This window comes from Camelus bactrianus, chromosome 7, assembly GCF_048773025.1.
Source record: "Camelus bactrianus isolate YW-2024 breed Bactrian camel chromosome 7, ASM4877302v1, whole genome shotgun sequence".
Classification (NCBI taxonomy): Eukaryota; Metazoa; Chordata; class Mammalia; order Artiodactyla; family Camelidae; genus Camelus; species Camelus bactrianus.
In genome coordinates this window covers 59,531,596-59,558,309 of record NC_133545.1, presented here as the reverse complement: position 1 = coordinate 59,558,309, position 26,714 = coordinate 59,531,596, and the positions used below count along the sequence as shown (strand labels likewise).

Here is a 26,714-nt window from a genome sequence, read left to right as displayed (position 1 = left end):
CCCCACAGGCAAGGAACTGCTCTCTAGATGTCTTGAAGTCACTTGTATTTCAAAAGAATTCAGCTTACCACCACTGTGGCTTTTAGCCTCTCTAATAAAGCAGTTTTTAAAAAGCTAAAAACGTAATCTGCCTTTTAAATCTACTCTTCCTGCTGAGTCTAAATGGGGTTGCAGTGAAATGCCTGGCCGGCATTAGAGTTCTCTGAAGCCAATCAGCTGAAATGGGGTTGCTTGGGAGTTTGAAATATATTTGAAAACACTCCAGGGGTGGTGCAAAATAACTGAACAAAGGTGAATTACATGAAAGGAAGAAGCAGGTGGAGGTTTATAGAACTAAAGAGTCCCTTGTATATTTTGGAAACATCAGTAATTGAGACAGGGATGCTGACCTTAGAAGTTCATCTATCTGATCATAAACATGGTTTTCATTTGGCATTAGAAAAGATTGTACTAATGAATATGTTTTCAACTACACAGGCTGGAATGGCCAAGGTTGTATAAAGTCCTTGAAGAAATACCTTAGTATCCGTCCAAAGAGGAGCTGAGGCTAACACAGGCCACAGGCAAGGACAGGTGTTAATATGATGTCTTCTCAGCAGCTTTGAGTAGGGCAGCGTCACAGATGTTCTTCATCCTATTGAAAAGGTAGAGTTCCCTGAGTGTTGATTTTTCGGTAAGAAAACTCTGGTTTGGGTCGTATCCCATGAGAAAATGAAAATCAAGGTAAGAACTCCCACAGCAAAATCTACGATAGGTAAACTGAATTTTTTTTTGAATGAAGACAAAATTTAGATTGTGGCATGCAATACATTATAATTTCCTGAAAGGTGATGTAACTATGGATCAAAGTCATTTAGAATAAGGGTGACTTATAGAGTGAAAAATGTAAATTGTGGGTTACCCAACCAAAGTGTAACTTTTCTGATAGGGCTAATTTGGATGACCCCCCAAGGGACATCTCTCTAAGGCCTTACAAGAGGAGCAAGACCCATTTTCCATTAAATTTGCTGGTTGAGTGGCATGAGCTGCCTTAAAATTTTACTTGGCCAAAGTGACTTCTATACTTAAGGAGAAGGATAATTGAGAAGTGCAGGATACACTGAAAATAATACATCTCTATGCAAGAAAGTCTTTAATGTTGCCTTTCCTATATTTTCCTGTATTTTCACTCTGTATGGAATTTATAGAGAGTCGACCAAGTTGCCAGAAGCTCGTGTTCTCTTTGTTAGATGATGGTATGGGGGTACAAACTTGAAAATACAGCTTTTGCCAGCACAAAATTGCTTGTTACCCTTTGAAGGCCAACGTGTGTGCTGAAGGAAATGCCTCAGAACACTTGAGAAGGTGGATGTGTATGAGTAAATTGCAAGGGATTGAAGCATCGGTTTGGATAAGAATGGAAAAATTCAGTTGCTTAGCCAAGGCAGTTCGAAACGACTTTGATCTGGATATCTCAGGAGAAAGGGCTTGTGCCGTCCCAGCATTTTCTGGTTTGGCTGGGCAAAGCATATAGTAAAGAAATAAATACAAGATAAAACCCAAAGTTTTTAATGGGTTTTTAGACTTCCACTTCTGGCTGCAAACGGGAGACAAAAGGCAAATAGATATTGTTTTAAAAATGCTAAGCCAGGCCTTTTCTAACCTCAGGAAAACATTGGGGTTTGATGAGGTTCAGATTTGGGGCAAGTTTCAGAACAGTGTTTGTTCTAGCAACTTCCTCCCCATCTCTGTGGAAAGTGTTGTTCTGTTGTGGTTCTGGAAGCCATGCTCTGGAGGCTCTAGGCTGGGGCATCATGAGACAGGCTCCAATCTGTCATTTGTGCCTCTGCCCACACTTCCTTCAGTGTGTTCCTTGGAGCCAGGCCTCTCCCAACTGCAAAAGCCTTTACATGACTAAGCAGAGCCCTTCTTGTCTGAACCTTTAGGGGAGAATCTCTATGTTTACCTCCCATCTCCAGGCAGCTCTTGTGCCCACCGTCCCTGGCTCCCTCGGAGGAGCATCTTCCACGTCCACCTTCAGCTGAGCTTCCTTCTGCTCCTCTAAGCTGCAGTTTGGATCTGGGGCTATTTATTACGTTCAGTTAGCAGGCTCTTTTGGCTGCATCACTCTTTCAGCTCTGGGAATCCACTACTATCTGGAAGATATTTTCTAGATGGAAAGATGGTGATGTTCCCTGTGGAATAAGAGGAGGACAGAGGAAATGAGTGTTTTGTAAGACTCTAACATGCTCTGGGCAAAGTCCTAGAAGCTTCATCAGGGGTCTCATTTAACCTTGACATCAATGTAGTATAATAGGATATAATATATTGTTGTAAAGATCAAAGAGAGAATTCATGTAAGATACTTCACAGGGCATGGCACACAGTAAGGACTCAATAAATTGAGTTATTATGATCAATACTTAAATTTCTCCCTAGAAAGGAAGAGACTCATTAATCTGTTCATTTTAGGCAGGGTTAGGGCTATTTATAGGGCTCCAGAAATGTTTGCTGAATGACTGAGTGAATGGACTTTTGCCAGAAGTATCTTACCACTATTGCTGACTTTTTGGTTCACAAGATATAATTTGCCAGATTAATTTATGCCCCTTTATAAAACCATAGTTTTGAAGAATAATCTGACATCAAAATGGTAGAGATAAGGCAAAAATTTTTCCCATATTTCATCTGTTTCTTTTTCTTCATCTTATGTTATTAGCCCTAAATTCTAATGAGCCATATACTTCTCATGCTTGGATGAAATATAAATACACAACTTAGATAAAACTGTTTGATAAACCCAACAGAGAATGCAATGTTTTGCAGACACAGAGACTAGGTTGAAATCAAGCCATGGGAATAAAAAAGTAAGAGTGTGAGAAAATAGAATATTGCCTGAAAAACATTATAATAAAGGAAGCCAGTACAGGCAAATATTGCAAGAACAGCAAGGATTTGGAATGCAATTCCTTTCTGTAAATGGGGCAACAGGGAATAATGGAAAGCTCATAACTCCAGCACTTCCTTTCTCTGGATCTCATCCAGTTTTCTCATCTGTGAAATGAAGAAGCCACGTAGGTGAACTCCGTAACTTTCTAGCCCTAACACTGTGTAATTTTATTTGATAATAATAATTTACATTTATATAGATTTTTTACCCTTTGAAAACTCTTTAATATTGCCCTGTTAAATACAGGGCTACTACACTAGTAGATGCATATAGTAACTTGAGAGAGAAGAAATACAAAGGCCCAAATCTATATATTACTATAAAAATGTGATGCACCTAAATCTGTTGACAACTTGTCAATCACAAATGTAAAAATTAAATTTAACCTGTTATTTAACTGCCCAGGAAGTCAGAATGGAAGACCTTCAGAAACCATGGAGTCACCTTCTCCATGACGGATGCTGAAAGATAAAAGAATAGCCTCAAGGTCCCTTGGCTTCGTGTTGAGATCTCTGGACTCCCAATAGGCTACTCGTTACTCAACATCCATGTTACTAAATCGATTGCTCAATTGATTATATCAACAGTTGCATGCAACTCAGACAATCTTCTAAACAAAACAGAGAGTTGTAAGTAATGAAAGATATTAAAAGTCAGAGAAAGAAGAAATTTTGCCTGAAATATGCCTGAGAAACTTAAATGATTTCTGTTTAGTATCATTTTATCTTACAAAGATTCTGGCTCATTTGTCACCTAAAATCAAGGAAAAAGATGTTGTATCTGTGTTATTTTTGCTTCTTTTTTCTCCCAAATCTACTCTAGGAATATTTTGTGTTTACATCTTTATCTATATTCTCCTCTGTAAGACTGATGACAGAATTCTATTTCTCCCAATAAATTAAATATTAAATATGGGAGTTTTAAAAAACTGTTACATTATTTTTGAATTTATCCTCAAGAAATGCAATGCCAGGGATCAGAACTTTTTAATCCTTAACTTATTTTTGTGCTAGAAAACTAACGCAGTTTTATGTACTGACATCTAATGTCTGAATGGTACATTAGTGTAATTTTCAAGATTTCAACATGAACATCTATTTTATATATTTTTTAAAAGACTGCAAAATTACATCTCTTTTTGGGTATGATAAATTCTTATTGCAGCATGGAGCTCCTGTTAAAAAAATCTTTTGTAGAATTGATATGCTAAATATCAAACTAGGTAAGTGTCAAACTTTGTAGAAATATAAAAAAATTAGTGCTTTCAATTTTATTAGCATATAGAAGAAGGAATCCTGTGGCACACAACTGAATACTAAAAAATTTACAGTGGTGTTAAAGTAAGTGACACTTATCAAAACTCTTGAATATATAAATCATCAGGCTGGGAACTTGAGCGATTTCTTCCCTTTAGAAGCTTACCATCTAATACAGATCAAAGGTCAACAATGTTTTCTGTGAAGATGCAGATGGTAAATATTTTCATTTTTGCAGGCCATGTAATCTCTCTTACAGCTACCTAACTCTGCTACTATAGAATGAAAACAGCCACAGACAATACACAAAAGAATGAGTCACCATGTTCTAATAAAAATTTATGAATGGACACATGTTTGAATTTCACATTCTTTTCATGCATTACAAAATATTATTCTTGCCTTGATTGTTTTCAACCATTTAAAAACTTAAACACTATTCACTTGTGGGCCACACAAAAACAAGCAGTGAGCCATAGTTGGCCTGTGGGCCATAATTTACTGACCCCTGTAGTACATATGTATATAAATAAAATAGAACCCATGGAATAGCATGCTATGAAGGTGGACACATATGCTTTGGGAGTATAAAATAGAAGAGATTCATTAGAAAAGGCTGTAATGCTAATATTTGCATGGGCATAATCATTTTGTTTTCACATTTTTTTGAAATGAGATTTACATAAGGTAAAGTTAACTGCTTAAAAATTAATACTTGAGTGGCATTTAACACAATATTGTGCAACTGCTACCTTTATCTAGTTCCAAAATATTTTCTTCACCCTAAAAGGAAATCTGCTCCCAATTTTTCTCTTCTCTCAGCCCCTGGCAACCACCAATCTCCTTTCTGTCTCAACTGACTTAACTGTTCTGATATTTCACATACATGGAATCATATGATATGTGATCTTTCATGTCTGGCTTCTACTTGGCATGTTTTCTAGGTTTAACCACATTACAGCATGTATCAGGATTTCATTTTTATGGCCAAATAATATTCTATTCCCTATATATACCACAATTTGTTTATCCATTCATCAGTTGATGGCTATTTGAGCTGTTTCCAGCTTTTGGTTATTTTGATTAATGCTGCTGTGAACTTGCTTGTACATGTCTTTGTTTGAGTACCTGATTTCAATTCTTTTGGGTGTTAACCTAGGAGTGGAATTAATTGATCTTATAGCAATTCTATGTTCAACTGTGTGAGAAATCATCGAAGTGTTTTCCACAGCAGTTGAACCATTTCACATTCCCACCAGCAAGGTTCATCCTCACCAACACTTGTTATTTCATGGTTTTTTGGTTATAGCCATCCTAGTGGGTGTAAAGTCATATTTCATCGTGGTTTTGATTTGCATTTCTCTAATGATTAATGATGTTGAGCATCTTTTCATGTGCTTATCTGGCCATTTGCATATCTTCTTTGGAGTAATGTCTGTTCAGTTCCTTTGCCCATTTTAAAATTGATTTTTTTTTTTGCCTTTTTGTTGTTGAGTTGTAAGAATTCCTTATATATTCTGGATATTAGACCCCTTTCAGATGTATGGTTTGCAAATACTTTCTCCCATTCTGCAGGTTGTCTTTTCACTTTGTTGATAGTTTATTTTGCTGTGCAGAAGCTTTTTTAGTTTGATGAAGTTTCATTTGTTTATTTTTTATTTTGTTGCTTGTGCTTTAGGTGTCAGATCTAAAAAAATATTACCCAGACTCATGTCAAGGAGATTTAGTCCCATGTTTTCTTCTAGGACTTTCATGGCTGCAGCTCTTACATTTAAGTCTTTAATCCATTTCAGGTTAATTTTTATGTGTTGTATAAGATAGGGGTCAAGTTTCATTCTTTCACATGTGAATATTCAATTATCCCAGCATCATTTATTGAAAAGACTGCCTTTTCTCCACTGAGTATTTTTGGCTTTCTTGTCAAATATTAGTTGACCAGTCACCTTGGGTTTATTTCTGGGCTCTCAATCCTATTCAGTTGGTCTATTGGTCTGTTTTTATGCCAGTGCCATACTGTTTTGATGGCTACAGCTTTATATTATAGCTTGAAATCAGGAAGTGTGACACCTCCTGTTTTGCTCTTCCTTCTCAGGATTTCCTGATTATTTGGAATCTTTTGTGATTCCATATAAATTTTAGAACTGTTTTTTCCTACTTCTGTAAACAACGTCAATTGAAATCTTGATAGGGATTGCACTGAACCTATGAATGGCTTTTGGTAGTATTGCCATGTTAACAATATTCATTCTTTCAATCCATGAACATGAAATATCTTTCCAATTATTTGTATCTTATTAGACTTTTTTCATCAATTTCTTTCAGTTTTCAGAGTATAAATCTTTCATCTACTTATTTAAATTTATTCCTGAGTATTTTATTGTTTTTGATGATATTGTAAGTGGAATCCTTTTCTTTCTTTCTTTCTTTCTTTCTTTCTTTCTTTCTTTCTTTCTTTCTTTCTTTCTTTCTTTCTTCAGAAAATTCATTGTTAGTTGGATCTACACTAATTGAGTCAGAATAATTGTCCTGTGAAATTCACTTAAGGACACTGGGAGACAGTATCTCTTCCTACTAATGAATAGTTGTAAGAATGTGAGTTTGGGTGTGACTATGGTTGTGTTTTCCTACAAAAGGTGAGAACTTGTTGGAGAATGAATTCATAGCACTGAAGAAAGCAAATTTAAGAAACAGGGATGAATATTTATATCTTTATCTATCTGTTTGTCTGTCTTTCTATCATCTATCTATCCAGAGAGAGAAATGGAGAGAGAGAGAAAGGAGAGAGAGAGAAAAAATGACAAGTTGAGCTTCTGGGTCCAGTCAAGCTGAAATCAGCCATGTCCCCAGACTTCCTAGTTTTATGAGTCAATAAAAGTCCAGTTTTTATTCCCACTAGCTTGAATTCTGTATCTGTTACTTGTAGCTAAAGGAACCTCGGTGAAAACCACAGTGGTAGAAGACAAGACTGCAGAATTACCTTCAGTTTTCTAATTTAAAAAGCTTGGGAACTTGTCAGTGTCTGACAGAAGGAGTTTATTGTCCAGATACTCCTGTCCTGAGTTAAGAACTGGGACACAGTTCTCACTGGAGACAGCTCTAGGGCCTGTACTCATTCTTTCAGATTTTGGCTTATTTCTGCAATTATTTTCATGTCTCCTTTCTCCTTTGCTTTTGAATAATTTTTATTTCCTCTGCTTGTTCATAGTCTTCAGAATATTTCAAGTTGCCCCTATATCAAGTATATCAGCAACTTTAATATGTCCATCTGACTTCCTCTCTATTCTTCATTTAAATAAAAATTATACAGCGCCCATTATGTTCCAGGTACTGTTCCATGTGCCAGGGATACAGCAATAAACAATTTAGGTAAGTTTCCTGCCCTAATAAAACTTACATTTTGATGAGAGAAAAGGTCAGTAAACAGGCAAAGATATCAATAAATAAGACAGATTGTGATAGGACCTATGATGGGAAATAATAGAAACTGGATAGAGAGTAACTAGGGTTGGAAATCACTTCAGATGGAGTGATAAATGAAGGTCCTCCCTGTAAACATGATGTTTAAATTTAAAATGATTTTAAAATAAACATCGCAAAGAGTTGAAGGCAGAATATTCTAGGCAGCAAGACTAGCTAGTGCAAAGTCCCTGAGGTAGAGAGAGTTTGATGGATTCCAAGTACTAACAGAAGGCCAGTGAAGCTAAAGGGATTGGTATGAGGCAGGTTGGAAAGGGATAGAAATTCCAGACCGTGCAAAGTCTTGCAAATCAGGGCAATAAGCTCTTGAACTCTGAAGAACCTCTAAAAATGTTTAAGTATAGAAATGACATGGTTTGATTTACGTTTTATAAAGTTCACAATGGCTACTGTGTGGAGAATGAATTATAATAGGGGCAAGAATGGAAGCAGAGAGACCAGCTTTGAGGCTATTGCAAAGTTAGGCAAGAGATGACTGTAGCTTGGGCCAGACTGTAACTTGGGAAGCAGTGATGAAAAGAAGCAGATAGACCAAAGCCATCAATAGAATTGGCAGAGCTTGCTAAGAGATTGGATAGAGGGAAGAGGAGGACTCAAGGATGCCTCCTAGGGTTTTGGCTGAACAAATAAGTGGATAGAAGTGCCTTTTACTAAGATGGAAAAGACGAGAAAGGGGCAATTTGAGAAAATGTCTCAACAGATCTATTTTAGTAATGTTGAGACTCAGTATGAGCTGTATAAAGAGGTCTGTATTGGACAAATTACCTTACCTCTGCTAAGAGATACTTCCAATTGGCCCAGTTCATCTTTTAGAGTCTGGTCACACTAGGTCATTCATTGTCTAGCTTATTGTCTGATTTCCTTGCATTAAGTGCTTCCACCTTTCCAATCAGCTGAGGCCATGGAGGGATGTAGGTTCACGCAATCCAATTCATAGGTCTGGTAAACATGCCCATGCACAGGGATAATAATATCTGCCTATTCTACCTCACAGGGCTGTTATGGGGGTTAAATGGGGATTCAGTAGGTAAAAGTACTTTGTAAACTCTAAAGTGGTCACAAGTGTAATGAGTTTAAAGGATTTTGAAAGCTGTTCAATTTATCAAAGCTACACATTTATACCAGTTTTACTAAATCAGTTGAAAAATTATAATAAACTTTTATTTAACCAGACTGGTTGTTGCCAGATGCCCGCAAAAATGCAGCAAAAACTCACATACTTCTGTGCATAGAGGAACGTAATTTTAGCACAAAGAGTAAATTGAGTCCACAAAACTCTAAATAACAACTTGAGAAGAATTATTTTTTATTTATTGAGGAGTAAGTCACCGCTAACACTGTTGTTGGCAATAGCCTACAGCCGATTGTTCTGTTGGTGCAAGGTCCAGCAAAAGTGAAAGCCATTGCTTAAAACAAGAATAAAGGGTTGTTCCACCACCTGCTCCTCCCTCTCAGTTCACTATCCTGGAATTCAGCCTTCCTTGCTGCTGATCTGTGGCCCAGATTCCCTTACATCCAACCCTCTGGCCAGGGCTGGCTTCATAGGCATGTGACCTGTGCCGCTGCACAGGGCTCTGTGCTCAGTCAGAACTGCCCACACTTGGTTTATTTCTCTGCTGTCTCTGTTTTGAGATTTTTAATTTTATCTTTGAACTTGTGTTTCATTCCATGAGGTTTGATGGGACAATAAAGCATGCATCTGAGCAGAGGACGTATGTGCAATGTAAGTCCCACTACTCCCAGCTGTCCCATCTGCAGATGGCATTCACAGGGCCTACAGAGTCCACCAGCACAGGACTCCAGTGGACTCATGATGCATGGGAGCTCAGCGAACTCCAGGACTGAGTAGCTGAGGCTATGAGTTGGGGGTATGCCCCCACACTTTCTGTTAAAGACAGAATTTGTTTCATAAACAGGAAAAAGGCAATAGTATCCTAAGAAATGAAAACAACTGGGAACCCTATCATATCTTCTCTTATTCATATTACCACCCTGCTCCACTATGTCAGCCAATCACTTATGTTGAAAATGATGGCATACAAGGAAAGGGAAAGATGGGGCAACCCAGAGTTTCTTTTCCTTTCAGTCTTTACACATCAGTAAGCTGAAGGTTGAGCATTTTGGTAGGATATATGCATATCAAGAAGTAAAATAAAATAACCGAGTTAGGTTTGTTCGGCATTTTAACTGTTTTGGTAAGAACAAAATACTTATGAGTTACTTTAACAGATAACAATATTGTATAATTAGCATGGTCCTTTTTCAGCTGGAGTGAGTACTTTGAAATGACTTCAAATTAGTACATCTCTTTAGGAATCAAAATGCTCCTTCACAAATTCTACAGACAATGCTAATTCGCTTTATAGATTCTTTGTTCATTGACAACATCAAAGTTGTAAATCACCTTAATTTTTAGATTAATGTGGTTTAATTCAGTTTTACTGTACTCTTAATTTCTTAATGAATCACCAAAATGTCATCATATGAGAATCCTACGTCTATAACATCTGTTAGAAGAAAGAGCCCTTCCCTCTTCCAACGGAGGGAATCTTACTCGGGAAACACACCTGTATTTCTGCCCCCTCCTTACTGGCCCCTTGAGGAGGAGTGCCTTAATCTGATCAACTGAGTTTGGAAAGAGAAGCTGGAGGGATACATTGGGAGTTTGGGAGTTGCAGATACTAACTACTACTGTACATAAAATAGATGAACAGCAAGGTCCTGCTGTATAGGACAGGGAATTATATTCAATATCTTATGGTGGTCTATAATGAAGAAGAATGTGAAAAGGAATACATATATAAAACAGAATCACTATCCTGTCCACTAGAAATTAACACAACATTGTAAAACAACTCTATGTCATAAAAAAGTAATTAATTAATTAAAAAAGAGAAAGTGAACAGGAAAGCCTACTCTTTCTTCTCCAAGTGTCCAGCCACCAGCAGGAGCACATCTGCTCTGCTCCTTGGTTCATGTGGGCAGTCTTCCCACGTGGTATGATCCAGACACTGGGTGGGTTTAGTTCTATTAGGAAGCCTGCCTGTCTGTGATAGAGGCCATATTCTTACAACAACTACGTTCTCTAATATGATGTCTTAAAAGTATTAAATGTTGTTTCTTTAAAATATTGAGGTAATTTCCCTTGAGAATGCAGTAAACTCTGAATTAAACTTTATCAACTTAAAATGAAGGTAATATGAGTTCTTATCCACCTGACCTTTTGTCTTATTTCTTATTTGGTTCAGAACTCAGGAGGGAAAAAGGGAGTACTACTTATTAGGCACTCTGAATTCCAACAAAGTCAACACTGTTACCTTTAATACTGGTGACAACTTCAGGAAAACTACATGATGAGATAAGATTAGTTGCCTTCATTTTCGTTTCCACTTTCATGTTCCTTTTATATCCTTTGTAGTTGGCGTAACGGCTTAAGCTTACAGGAGTTTTTCACAATGCTCCCAAGGAGACAAATAAAGGTGAGGCAAGAGAGGCTCTGAAACATGCCATGGGGTAGACGGACCAGGGCCTGTAACTGTCCTCTGAGAGGCGAGGCTTACTCCTTCCTGTCCCAGCCTTTCGTAGGGATAAGGAGAGAGGAAATAGCAAATTGGTTCAGTGAAATATCTCAGTGTCGGTCAGATTCAGCCACTGTCTAGAGGTGGAGGAAATGTTCTGCACAGAATTTACACTGAAAGTGGGAGATTTAAGATTAGATCATATTATCTTAGCTTAAATTATTATTCTTTGGTAAAGCCAAGCTTGTCAAATTGTCCTAAGATATTTTCTAAGATCTATTATGATAAGTAACCCCCATTCCAGCCTCCCTCATCCTCTCTCACTTTTTTGTGAGAGGGGGCTACAAAATGAACCATCTAATTCCATCACTTTTTGAAGACAGTCTCTTATCAATAAACATGGAGATGAGAATTTCAGAACCACCCTCCTTCATCCCTTTATATCAAATTCTCAAACAAAACTAATTTGGCTCATAAAAGTCTTTCAATTTAAAACTTTCACAGCCAACTTTTCTTTGGCAGAGAAAGCTCTGTGAAGCCTAATGAGCTCCAGATAATGTTGGAGGTGGTGAGCGGGTGCTCAATGGATTCTGTAAAGTCCCACCTTGGGTTTCCTCTTTTAATGATGTCCAAAATAGACCCATTCATCTATTTTTAAACTTTCTAAAATTAGCAAGAGAAAAACAGAGTAGCAAGCAGCAGCCATAGGCTACTTCATTACCTCAGTTATTAGCCTGACAAAATAAGTGACTTTCCATTAAACAGCAGTGACAGCAAAGGAGGAAGGTTTAGAGGTCAATAGCTCCTGTGATACATATCCCTAAATGCAGCATTTCTCCAGGGACTGTTGGAATTAACTGCTGACAAGCTAATTGCTCTTATTCCCTAATTAACCAAGTCTTGCTTCATTAGTAGCTTGTCGCAATTGGACAACATTTTCAAGGATCTAAAGATCTACCCAATAATAATTAGTAAACAACTGAAATAAAACCAGCCTCCACTTGTTGACAAGATTAATTGAATAATTATTGTTTCAGTGAGAATAAAAAGAGCAAGGAAATAGAGCTAAGAAATCTGCACTACGATTTCCTCAGAAACACACGAAAGTTTTCTATTAAGAAGAACTGCTGAATCTGATCTATCAAAAGAATCCCAACGTGGAATGTAATGTTGAATTTGTTATAATTTATTGGGTTTTAACTATTTTCAATAAAGGGTCATTTTTCATATATACACTTAACATCTGTATATATCATTTAAAACACTAACCATATGGATCAATTTTATTTATTTTTTAAAATTTATTTATTTTTAACATTTTTTATTGATTTATAATCATTTTACAATGTTGTGTCAAATTCCAGTGTAGAGCACAATTTTTCAGTTATACATGAACATATATATTCATTGTCACATTTTTTTCTCTGTGAGCTACCATAAGATCTTGTATATATTTCCATGTGCTATACAGTATAGTCTTGCTTATCTATTCTACAGTTTTGAAATCCCAGCCTATCCCTTCCCACCCACTGCCCCTTTGGCAACCACAAGTTTGTATTCTATGTCTATGAGTCTGTTTCTGTTTTGTATTTATGCTTTGTTTTTTTTTTTTTTTTTAGATTCCACATATGAGAGATCTCATATGGTATTTTTCTTTCTCTTTCTGGCTTACTTCACTTAGAATGGCATTCTCCAGGAGCATCCATGTTGCTGCAAATGGCATTATGTTGTCAGTTTTTATGGCTGAATAATATTCCATTGTATAAATATACCACATCTTCTTTATCCAGTCATCTGTTGATGGACATTTAGGCTGTTTCCATGTCTTGGCTATTGTAAATAGTGCTGCTATGAACATTGGGGTGCAGATGTCATCCTGAAGTAGGGTTCCCTCTGGATATATGCCCAGGAGTGGGATTCCTGGGTCATATGGTAAGTCTATTCCTAGTCTTTTGAGGAATCTCCATATGGATCAGTTTTAAACAGGCATCTTACAAATGTTCAGCACAAACATAACTCTGCAAAAACTAATTGATTCAGTGAAGCATATTGTATGCTGAAACAACTTTTGGCAAATATCTCAGAACAATGTGTTTGGTTTAGTTTGACTTAATAGCTGTGATTTTCGAAATTGTTCAACTGCTTCTTGAGCACTGAGTGCAAAAGACAAAAATTTACATCAGCTTCCATGAAAATTCTTCTCGTGTGTGGCATAATTAAACACTCTTGTAGATTCTGAAGTTAGAAAATTAGACCACTGCGGATGGTCCATGATTTCGTTGTATTCGAGCCTGTTTTTTTCTTGTCAGAAATGATTTCAAGCACATAGCTCAAACTGTCAGTTAAAAAAAAAGACTCCTGGCTGTCTCGGACATGATAGTCCCCTCTGGAAACTTGATAGACTGTTAGTAAAAACCCATTTTAGAAGGTCTGGAAATTTGCCGACCCCTTTATCAGTGGGAAATAAGATCTCCCAGACAACTACAGGGATGTCTACCTGTCTCCTTACAGGAAGAAGAGGGGAGTCTACCACTCTCTTCCAAAAATGGGCCGACAATACCAGGCAAGCTTCAAAGCTGAGGGGAAGTTCTGAGTAGGGAATCTATAATTTAGGTGCTCAACCTCCTCCATGTTACAACTTTACAAAACTTACTGAAGGGGAATTTACTTTATCACAACAAATTATACTAAGGCAAGGAAATAATGATAATGATCATATAATCAGTGGCAGCAGCCATATAATAAGCAACTGGTAGTGCTACGTACTATACATGCATTATTACACTGAATCCATGCAAGGGTTCTGTGCATTTTCTCTTCTCCCTAGTTTATAGATGAGGAAACTGAGGCTCAGAAAAGCCAGGTGTCCTCTAAAAAGTCACAGCTAAAATCAACAGATGCAAAGGAGTCATGACTTGTCTTAGTATAAGGGAAGAAATATCTGTTATCTAAGAAGCACAAACAATAGAAGAAAAGCAGCAGTTAAAGTCAATAACCATGAAAAAGAATATGAAAATGAATATATGTATATGTATGCATAACTGGGACATTATGCTGTATACCAGAAACTGACGCATTGTAACTGACTATATACTTCAGTAAAAATAAATGACTAAATAAATTAATAAATAAAATTAAAAAGTCACTAACTAAAGTGAATATATAGGGAATTTGAATAGACCTTAGAATACTTATCCTTTATAACTTTTCCACTTAGAAGACAAATTCCACTTAGACCTCATCAAAACAAGGACACAAAACTGTATCTGAAGGTCCCACCTGAGACCTATGTCTGCCTCTGCAATATAGTAGCATGAAGATCTTCCCAGCATTTGCCCAACTGAGGGGGAATGGCAGATAAACGGTGATTGGAAGGTAAACGAGCATTACATTTGTATCAAGCATATTGTAAAATCTGAGAAAATGCCAAATCATTCAAAATAAATCTACTTACTACTTGCAAAAAGAGAAAGAAAAAAGGAAAGAAAGTCACACAGCTGATGAATGGATCAAACCTGGTCTCTCTGGCTCCAAAGCCCTTGTTGTTTGGTAAGGACAGTAGACAAGAGATCATCTATGACAATCAAGGTTATATAGAATAGATGATCCAGAATTAAACAGTATGATTTCGGGAGAAGAAAAAAAATCAGCTCATCTGGGATAGTGAATTGCAATTCACATCTCACTGAGAAGCTACATCGGTCATGGGGCAGAAGTTAGTTAAATTTGTGCTCGCTGTGAACTGAGAAGGTGCTAGGGGTATCTTTTCTTTTTCTACATTAATCTCCATGCTCAGATGGAGGAGCCTGCCTGGCTTCTATATTAGGAGCAGCAGTGGCAGCAGTACAAGGCAGCCTCACGGGCTAGTAGAAGCTGAATTTTGGTAGACGGGGGCCCAGATGTTTGGGCATAGCTCAAAATGGGCGAGGGATGGAACAAACTCTAGCTGGCAGGAAGTCCATGTGCTGGAGAGGAAAGAACAATAGGCAGGGAATCAGGAAATCTGGGTTCATGCTGGCCTTGCCCTCTGACTAAACTTGGGTATATGACTTCAGAGCCAAATGGCTCTTAGCCTAGGTGGAAGCAGACCACTCTCTCTCAGTAGCTGACTTTAGTCAACACAAGGATGAGGGGTCATGACAGGCACTCAGCTAAGAAGCTAAGGGACCACCATGCAAAGGTCAATCCTACATAGTAAAGACTGCTCCTGCCCCCAGATGCCAATAATGCCTTCGCTGAGGAACACTGAGCCCAACCTCCAGTTTCTCCATTTGTACATGGAAGGAGTGGTCCTTATCTCAGAAGGGCAGGTCGGTGCAGCAGGTGGGCTGCTGGTGGGGCTCTGCTCCTGACCAGAGCACATCCAGGTGGATCTGTTTTACATCTTAGGTTTCAGGGTGAGCCTTCACTTGAGGAAAGGATTCCTTAATTTAAATAAAAAAGAGTTTGAAAGTCAGTGGATTAGAAGAATGCTAAGCCCCTTTCTATTCTGGGTATTTGTGACCTGAGGAAAATCGAGGCTAAAAGTGAGAAAGGAGAGTTGTAATGGGAAAAGGAGTGAAGCCTGATAAGATCTGGGAGAACAAATGACCAGGCCCAGCTGCACACAGAGTCTTTGATTGGCTGATGACCCGATGGGTCACAGCTATAGAGGGGTTTGACATCACCTTTTCAAATGCAGATGCTGTCTTACTGGATTAGTGGCCAGAACTGGAAGTCTCCTTAAGGCTCCTCCTCATTATGATAGGATTCGAAAAAAATTCTTGTTATAAGTGTACCTCTGTTACAAAAAGTTTTATGCAAATCAAAATTTAAAAGTTGAAATTTATGTTCAATGCAACATAGAAGCTTGCAGCAATTCTCCCCTGGAAAGTGAAAAAAAAATCTTTTAATTCATGTAATTACCTGCAAATTGCTTTATCTGTTTATATTGTGTTTCCTTAAAGTGGTGGATGGTTTTGTTACCTACAGAAGATCACATATTGCTGGGTTGCCCTTCAAATACTTCTTTCCAACCAGTCTACCTCAAGGGGAATAGATCTTTTATTTTTTCTTAGAAACACTTCAGAAAAGAGAACTAAATAAATGGTAAGTGGTCTTGAAAGTGGAGAAATACAAGGAGTGAGTGAAAATTTTTTATTATCTATTAGACAGTATTTCTGGCTGGCTTTCTTTCTTTCTTTCTTTCTTTCTTTCTTTCTTTTAATTCTTCTCAGTAATAGCATATGAATTATCTAAATGTCATATAAAATTGATCTTATGTCTGTCTCTTGCAGCTCTCCAACAGAACTAAAGAAGACATCCCACTTAGCGGCTGGTGTGCTATACTAGCAGTCACTGTTTGCAAGCGAACATTTAAAAGGCCCGTACTGTATTGAATAATGTAAAGAAATAAAGAAACAAACATAAATAGAAAATGCCCATGTATTTGCAAGCACCAGAACGTATTAAGGGCTCACTGTCTCTACAGAGCACTCTGCACGGTGCTCTGTAAGGAACTGTAAGGCAGGTGAGGTGCAATGTGCTGTCCCTGTTTACGATCCTGCTGGGGAAACAAGATACAGCCACACAGGAGAGACAACAAATGCCACGAGGCACAAGGCGGGATACGATCATTCAGCTCATGTACTGAATACCTATTATGGGCAGCACGATGGACTCGTAAGCAGTACTAAGAAGCAGCACTACCGATGTGGCTTAGAGGCACCCGTGGCTGAATCTGAGTTTGGTCCTGCTGCATTGGGGAGGATGTGGTTTACCTCAGAGAGCAAGCTGCAGGTGACAGAACAGGTAGTTACACGGATGGTGGGCTCTGCTCCCTCACTGCTACCTGGAAATTTCCTTCTAACATTAAAGTCCTTCCTCAACCCTACATCTGTTGATGCAACCAGAGAAGAAATACATGTGGGAGAGGAGCCAAGTTCCAAGTGTCTAGAGTGACAGCTAGTGTTCTTCATGTCCCCTAGGTTTCCAAGACTTTCAGAGGGGGAGACTGTCGAGTGTGATGCAAAGACTCTGCATGGCTACTTCTGCCCAGTCTGCCCTATTGTCCCCAGCTCTGTACAAATTCAAGTTCTTTTGGCTTGTGAGCTGATTGCCACCCCAGGGGTATGTGTTAGAGCCTGTTGGATTGTCCCTGGTAGCCTCATCAACTGCCTCAATGTTTGATCCTTTTAGGGCCTAACACGAGTGCTCTGAGGACTTGAATTTTGTACTGATATTCTTACTCTTTATACAGGGACCAGACAGGCACACATAGCCCTCTGTTCTGAAAAACTTTGAAATAAGTAGTTGCATGTTCAGGGAAAACCATACAGTATAACTTCCCCAGGCTCCCAGAAGGGCATTTCCCTTATCAGCTCAGTAAGCCCACGATTCCATATCCTAGCGTTTATCTTTTTCCATTTAACCTAAGACTCTACTCTTCGTAAAAATGAAGAAGCTTTTAGGAAGTGGTTACAAATCTTACCAAAAAAATAACGTGCAGACTTGCTTTACTGTAATTTATCATATATATATTTATCAGTTATTTATAGGTTAGTAATAACTATTTGCTCTTTTCTTTCAGAGCAGGTATCCCCTTCTCTCTCTCTCTCTTATACACACGCACACTTAGATTGGCTGGTGGGTCAGTCACTGCATGGTTCTTCTCACCATCGCTTTCACCGCCTGAATCCAAATGAGACATTCCTTGTGCATTCTTTCTATCTTTCTGTCTTCCAGGACAGGAGGGACAAAGCCCAAAGGCACAGGTTGGCCTTGGCCTGCAGGGGAGAGACTGAAATTGCTCTGGTACTTTCCAGCTGTGACATATGTCTGCTTGGCTCCTAAGATGCTGAGTGAGCTGGAAACCACAAAGAGAAGTCTAAGGACTGGAGACTCCAAATGAACATTTTGACTTCTGCAGTGTTTTTCAAGATATGTTTACTTGTGTGATATTGTTCAGAAAATTATATTTCTGTTGATAATTGCATGGAAATATTTGTAAAATTTAACAATGGTTTTAATGGCATACACACACCCCCATGACCCTGGGAAACTGTTCCCTCACCAGGAGTACGGTTGAAACATGGGGTGTGTTTCAAACAGGACTGCTAGACAGTGCTAGAACTTGTAAAAGAAGCTAGCTAGATCAAATCAGTGTGTGTGTTAATGGTTAGTTTTGCCTCCCTACACACACACACACACACACACACACACACATTTTCATATTGGGTTAATTTACCTATAGTGCCTTAGTTAGATCTGGCATTTCCATCAGATTCTCACTGCAACTGCTGGTGGATTCCCAGAACCTGTGTGGGTCCCATTAGCTGCCTTTCCATGGCTACTACACAGCAGGCCAGTCTATTATTATATCAGCTTCACTCAACCTTACAAAGAGATCTGTTTCTACGTGGACAGATCATCTAAGTGCTGATTTCAGACCAAAGCCTGCTGCTCTATTAGCGTTTTCTCTTCGTACGCCTGAATGCAGAACCCCAGAGATGAGGAGATGAATGGAAACGGAAACAGACCTCGACTTCAGCAGATGCAATGACTGCTTCACAAACTTCATTTGCACAGAGATCAAAAAGAAAGGGTGACAGTGGGCCCTCAGTGAAGAAGAATGTGTTACAGAAGATGCTTTTCCTATTATAGGAGGAGTAGCCTGGCTTGACAAAGTGGATTTTGTCCTCACTGATCTTTTTCTTAAAATTCACATTTATCATGAATGTGTGGTCAAGAGCGGCATGCACTTGGTTATGCCATGCTTTCCAATTGATTTCTAGCTTTTGAATAGATTTTAATTCAAAAAATTTTTTCATGGATTCTTGACTTATTTGCAGAGTGACCACTCATTGGTGGAAATTATATTTGGGTAACTATGGATCCTAATGACTTGAGTTCACAGCATAGATATCAACTATGTGCGTTCTTAATTGTTTGAATCTATTTCCTTCCAACCAGATCAATTGAACCTGTTGCTGAAAGGCCCTGGGGTGGGTGGGGGGGATGGGGAGAAGTAGGGAGATGAGGAGGGGCTGGGGAGTGAGGAGGCTAACAATCTTCAGCTTTTCCCTCATTCCAGCACCCGAAGGAGGCAGGGCTGGTTTAGGAGGACTAGTTTCAGTCCCTCTTAAAAAGCCCAGATGTCTCCAGCTGTTTGCAGCTTTCTTTAGAATGTGGGTACTTGATGTTCCTTTTTTTCTGGCCAGTTTAAGGGCAAAAACATAAGGTCATCTTTTCATGTTGCAGAATGATTTGGGAATCATTTCATTTCTCTTAAAAAAAAAAACAAAACAAACCAGAACATTTTAAATAGAATCAGATATACTTGTTCCTGAGAGTTTTGCTAGAAATGGAGTCTAACAGTTTTTGGTCTGGTACTTTTTATAGGGAAAAGTCTTATTCTTGGTCCTCTTTTTCAACTTTCTTCCATAGTTAAGCTATTCATTTATTAATATTTTTCATCCCCTTTAAACTTTTTCTTTTTCTTGAGGTATAGGGGCACATATAGTAAAATGTAAACATCTTAAGCATCCAGATTGATGATTTTTACATATGTATAAACACATGTGACCATCAGACAGAACAAGAAACAGACATTTCCAACGCCCCAGTAGGCTTCCTCATTCCTCTCCCCAGAGTAACTATAATTTTAATCACTACCACGTATATCAGTTTTATTTGTTCTTGAACTTCATCCAGCATGTACTCATTTATGTCTGGCTTTTTTTGCTCATTAGATTTCTAAGATTCATTTATTGGTATGTAAAAAGTTGCTTGTAAATACATAAAAGGTTACTGAATATATTATCTTTCCATCAAATCTGAGGAAAATACTTGAGAAGAGACTGTAACCAAAATGAAATTAATCAGAACAGAGAATTCAATGTTAGGAAACATGAAGAGACACAGAGAGGGGCAAACGAGGAAGAAGTATTTTCCCATCTTTGTAAATCCATAATCATTATACATAATGCAAGGGCTGAGACAATGATCCTCAAACAGAAGGCACATACTGACTGCAAACAAATAGTGCTAATCTGGAACTAAACCGAGCACTAAATCTCTGCACCACCTAGGCTCATAACAAGAGGAATGGGAGAGAAAAACAACATGGGAAAAGACTCATATGGGGAGGGGAAAAGAATGTCCAAAGGAAATATGTTCCAAAGAGCATTTCTTTAGAGAAAGTAGTAAAGAAATGAAAGACCAATGGCTTGTTGGGGAGAAAACAATTGGTATTTACTTCTTATGTCACAGTTGAGTAAAAGGTGCTTGCTTGTGACCTCCAGAAAAGGAGAAGTGAATATTTATGGATTAGAAAATTACAGTGGCATTCTTAAATAATAGGAGATGGTGGTGGTGGTGATGGGGATTAAACAATAGAAATAAAACAAACAAATGAAGTACAAATTAATAAAATAAAATGAAACAAATAAAAGCAAGAATGTAAGCTTTATGTTATTTGACTGAATTCTCTCTTTCAAAAGCAGGCTAACAATCTGGATGTGCTGTTTACAAAAAACATACTAAAAATGTGATAGGCTTTTGGTTCTGGTTAAGATGAAGTAAGCCCACCACAGCCTACCGTTTCCACTGATTCCAAATAAAAATCTGAATAACCTACAAAAAGCAATGAAGCACTTGAAAAGAATGTATATTCTGTTTTTTCGGATGTAATGTCCTGAAAATATCAATTAAGTCTAACTGTTCTAGTGTGACATTTAGTATCTCTGTTGCCTTATTGATTTTCTGTCTGGGAAACCTGTGCAATGAAGTTAGTGGGGTATTAAAGTCTCCTGCTATTATTGTGCTCCCATCAATTTCTCCCTTTATGTCTGTTAGTATTTGTTTTATGTATTTAGGTGCTCCTGTATTGGATGCATCTATGTTAACAAATATAATAGCTTCTTCTTGCATTGCTCCTTTTATCAATATATAGTGTCCTTCTTTATCTTTCTCTAATGGCCTTTATACTACTCAGTCATAAAAAAGAATGAAATAATGCCATTTGCAGCAACATGGATGATGGACTTTGAGATTATCATACTAAGTGAAGTAAGCCAGAAAGAGAAAGAAAAATACCACATGGTGTCACTTATATGTGGAATCTTAAAAAAAATGACAAAAATGGGCTTATTTACTAAACAGAAACAGACACAAAGACATAGAAAACAAACTTATGGTTACCGGGGGAAAAGAAATGGGAGGCATAAACTGGGAGTTTGGGATACGCAAACACTATTATATATAAAATAGATAAATAAGAAGGTCCTACTGTATAGCACAGGGAACTATATTCAATACCTGGTAATAGCCTACAATGAAAAAGAATATGAAAAGGAATATATATATAATTGAATCACTATGCTGTACCCCAGCAACTAATGGAACATTGTAAAACAACTATACTTCAGCAAAAAGAAGCAATGAAGCAATGAAGAATCTGAGAAGTAAACAGTAGCAGACATGGGAAGGAAAATGAAGAATGGTCAATAAGGGTTAGTTTCCTGTTTTTTTCCTCCCCAACATAATATTAACAAATAGAATCCAGCAACATATAAGGAGGATCTCACAAGTGAGTGGGATTTATCTTAAGAAGGAGAGGCTGGTTCAACATTTCACAATTAATCAATGTAATTCACCATATTAACAGACTAAAGAAATGAAACTGCATCATCAACTCAGTAGATGCAGAAAAAACATTTGACAAAATTGGACATCCATTCATGATAAAAAAAAAAACTCAGCAAAATGAAAATAGAAGGAAATTGTCCTTAACCTTATAAAGAATAAGATATAAGTTTATTAAAATTCGTTCAAAGAGAAATGGGAAACTTTAATGGAACAATTATGTTAGAAGAACATTGAGAAGGTGACTAAATAGTGCCCATTGACAAGATAATGGGTAAATTGTACTTAATCTTCTCAAGTTATTTAAAGGATTCTACATTGGTATTTCTCAGTCCTAGAAATTCACTAGGATCACTTGTGGAGCTGTTTTTTAAAAATTTAATTTAATTTTAAAACATTGTTTTCTGGTGAGTCCCAGACTACTTGACTCAGAATTTCTAGGAACCAGGCTTGAACATTATTATTTCTATAAAGCTCCCCTAATTCTAATGCACAAAATAGGTTTTCCGACCATTGTTCCAGTCTACTGACAAAAATGACGAATATAGTCCCCAAATCATTTTATAAAGCCAGCTATAATTTAATATCCCAAACAAATAAAGAAAACTAGAGACTGTTTATGGGTACAGAAGAAAAAATTAAAATAATGTAGTAGGAAATAGAATCCAGTAATATATCAAAAGATACATTTATTTTGTTTGGTGTAACGAACTGAAACATTTGTTGTTGTAATGAATGATATTAAATTAATCAAATTAAAGTAGAAAGACTATATTATCAAACATATAAAGAAATTTGATAACATTAAGCAATCTTTCTAAATAAAAAATTCTAAGATGGCAGAAAAAAATTATTTTTGTATTATAAAAATTATTTACCAAAATCACTTAAATTGTGAAACATAGAGCCCATTTCAGTTAAAGTCAGGAGCTGGATGACGCTAGCTACTAATCATCATTATTATTCAATATTGTCTTGAATATTCTATAGCAGGGTTGCTCAAACTTTACTGTGTACATAAGTCACTTGGAGATCTTTTTAAAATGCAGCTTACGATTTTGCTGGTCTAGGGATGGGGCTGAGATCTCAAACAACAAACATATCTTTTAAATTTAAGGTTTGAAAGGTGCACTGGGAAGCCTACATGTTGTGGGAGTGTATCTTTTTTTTTTTTTTAACATTTTTTTAGTGAGTTATAGTCATTTTACAATGTTGTGTCAAATTCCAGTGTAGAGCACAATTTTTCAGTTATACATGAACATACATATATTCATTGTCACATTTTTTTTCGCTGCGAGCTACCACAAGATCTTGTATGTATTTCCCTGTTGCTATACAGCCTAATCTTGTTTATCTATTCTGCATATGTCTACAAATTTTGAAATCTCAGTCTGTCCCTTCCCACTCCCCGCCCCCCTGGCAACCACAAGTTTGTATTCTATGTCTATGAGTCTGTTTCTGTTTTGTATTTATGTTCTTTTTTTTTTAGATTCCACATATAAGTGATCTCATATGGTATTTTTCTTTCTCTTTCTGGCTTACTTCACTTAGAATGGCATTCTCCAGGAACATCCATGTTGCTGCAAATGGTATTATGTTGTCGGTTTTTATGGCTGAATAATATTCCATTGTATCAATATACCGCATCTTCTTTATCCAGTCATCTGTTGATGGACATTTAGGCTGTTTCCATGTCTTGGCTATTGTAAATAGTGCTGCTATGAACATTGGGGTGCGGGTGTCCTTATGAAGTAGGATTCCTTCTGGACATATGCCCAGGAGTGGGATTCCTGGGACATATGGTAAGTCTATTCCTAGTTTTTTGAGGAATCTCCATACTGTGAGAATCTCCATCTCTTCCATGGTGGCTGCACCAAACTGCATTCCCACCAGCAGTGAAGGAGGGTTCCCTTTTCTCCACAGCCTGTCCAGCATTTGTCATTTGTGGAATTTTGAATGATGGCCATTCTGGCTGGTGTGAGGTGATACCTCATCATAGTTTTGATTTGCATTTCTCTGATAATTAGTGATACTGAGCATTTTTTTCATGTGCCTATTGATCATTTGTATTTCTTCCTTGGAGAATTGCTTGTTTAGGTCTTCTGCCCATTTTTGGATTGGGTTGTTTGTTTTTTTCTTATTATGTTGTATGAGCTCCTTATATATTCTGGAGATCAAGCCTTTGTTGGTTTCATCGTTTGCAAAAATTTACTCACATTCTGTAGGCTGTCTTTTTGTTTTACTTATGGTTTCCTTTGCTGTGCAGAAGCTTGTAAGTTTCATTAGGTCCCATTTGTTTGTTCTTGCTTTTATTTCTATTGCTTGGGTAGACTGCCCTAGGAGAACATTTTTGAGATGTATGTCAGATAATGTTTTGCCTATATTTTCTTCTAGGAGGTTTATTGTATCTTGTCTTATGTTTAAGTCTTTGATCCATTTTGAGTTGATTTTTGTGTATGGTGTAAGGGAGTGTTCTAGCTTCACTGATTTACATGTTGCTGTCCAGTTTTCCAAACACCATTTGCTGAAGAGACTGTCTCTATTCCATTGTATATTCTTGCCTCCTTTGTCGAAGATCAGTTGACCAAAAGTTTGTGGGTTCATTTCTGGGCTCTCTATTCTGTTCCACTGGTCTGTGTGTCTGTTTCTGTACCAACACCATGCTGTCTTGATGACTGTAGCTCTATAGTATTGCCTGAAGTCTGGGAGAGTTATTCCTCCAGCCTCTTTCTTTTTCTTCAGTAATGCTTTGGCAATTCTGGGTCTTTTCTGGTTCCATATAAATTTTATTATGATTTGTTCTCATTCTGTGAAATATGTCTTGGGTAATTTGATAGGGATTGCATTAAATCTGTAGATTGCCTTGGACAGTGTGACCATTTTAACAATATTGATTCTTCCAATCCAGGAGCATGGGCTATCTTTCCATTTTTTAAAGTCTTCTTTAACTTCCTTCATCAGTGGTTTATAGTTTTCTGTGTATAAATCTTTTATCTCCTTGGTTAGATTTATTTCTAGGTATTTTATTACTTTGGGTGCTATTTTAAAGGGGATTGTTTCTTTACTTTCTTTTTCTGTTGATTCATCATTAGTGTAAAGAATTGCAACTGATTTTTGAACGTTAATCTTGTAACTTGCTACCTTGCTGAATTCTTCGATCAGCTCTAGTAGTTTTTGTGTGGACCTTTTAGGGTTTTCTATATTTAGTAACATGTCGTCAGCATATAGTGACACTTTTACCTCTTCTTTTCCAATTTGGATCCCTTTTATTTCTCTCTCTTGCCTGATTGCTGTGGCTAGGACTTCCAAGACTACATTGAATAGGACCATCACCCTGATACCAAAACCAGGCAAAGACACTACCAAAAAAGAGAATTACAGGCCAATATCACTGATGAACATAGATGCAAAAATCCTTACCAAAATATTAGCAAATAGAATCCAACAGCACATAAAAAAGATTATACATCATGATCAAGTGGGGTTCATCCCAGGGACACAAGGGTGATTCAACATATGCAAATCAATCAGTGTAATAAATCACATCAACAAGAGAAAGGACAAAAACCACACGATCATCTCAGTAGATGCAGAGAAAGCATTTGATAAAATTCAACACCCATTTATGATAAAAACTCTCACCAAAGTGGGCATAGAGGGAACATATCTCAACATAATAAAAGCTATATATGACAAACCTACAGCCAGCATAGTACTCAATGGTGAAAAACTCAAAAGCTTCCCACTGAAATCTGGGACAAGACAAGGCTGTGCCCACTATCACCACTCCTATTCAGCATCATGGGAGTGTATCTTATGGTGCTCAGCCTTGTGCGGGGTGGGGAATGGTCTCCTTCTCTAGCTTATGTAAAATAGGTGATATAAAGAAGTGAGAAGAGTATTTGTTCTTAGATAGACTGACCTGAGGTCCCATTTATTACTCTACCATTATTGCTATGCAACCTGGAATAGGTTTTATTAAACTCTGAGCCAAAGTCTTTTTATTTCTAAATTGCAGATAGGTTATACCTTGTAGGGTAGTAGTGAGTGCTAAGCAAGTTAATGTAAATATAGCAACATGTATAGTAGTAAGTACATGGTAAATAATCAAAAGGTCAGTTCTCTCTTTCCCTAGATTATTTCCTATAGGTACTTTATCAAATACTACTAAACTTATAAAGAAATTTGTCCTATCATTATGCAGGCTACTTCTTTGACATTATTATATTTAGATCTGAAAAATGATCTTACCCATTTTGCTGACAGAATTTTAGACTAAGTTAAGGGTATGGTGGAACATTATTTGATTAAATTGGACTTGGAAATTTAAAAAATTGCATGACTGCTACTCTGTTTTTTTCTATAAAATGGAAGACTTTTTAAAAAAAATAAACAAACTTTGTTCAGGATTGCCATGGGAGTTTCTATTTTTCTCTTAAACTCTTGTTATTTTTGCCTAATTCCATGAGTCTCACTAGTGATACATATATGTGTCAAGAAGACCCAACATTTAGTAACTTTACCTTAAAGTTCCACTTGAAAGCTCTCAACATTTTGCAAGGCTAAGTCAGAAAACCATTTTTATTCAGTGCCAGTGTAAGTAGAGAACACTAAACTGATAGAAAATAAAGTTACTCCCTTCAGTAATTCACAATCTTAAACCTTAGGCTAACCAAAACCCTCATCCAAACAGTGGATCTATTCTTCTTTCTTGGGTCCAAAGCAATCTTAGTTGTCCTGGAAGTAGCCCCCATTTAAAACAGAAAATAGAAACAAGCATGGGAACATGACAGAATTCCTTATTCAGAAATGCTACAAAGGAATATGACAAAGTTTCTAATAACTCTCCCGCCTGTGTTGATGTGCTCTTTAAGATCTTGTAGGGAGGGCACATGTAAACTGGCCCTTCAT

At 37.3% G+C, this 26,714-nt stretch overlaps 1 long non-coding RNA gene across 1 annotated transcript in view; it reads right to left on the bottom strand.

Moving 5' to 3' along the window:
* Window positions 1-236: 236 nt before the first annotated feature.
* Window positions 237-26,714, bottom strand: part of LOC123613763 (uncharacterized) — a 173,070-nt gene continuing 146,592 nt past the window's right edge. The window contains exons 2-3 of the long non-coding RNA XR_006721190.2: window positions 1,946-2,174; window positions 237-634 (exon numbers count right to left, since the gene is read on the bottom strand). This is a non-coding gene — a long non-coding RNA (uncharacterized LOC123613763). The remainder of the gene's footprint in view (window positions 635-1,945; window positions 2,175-26,714) is intronic.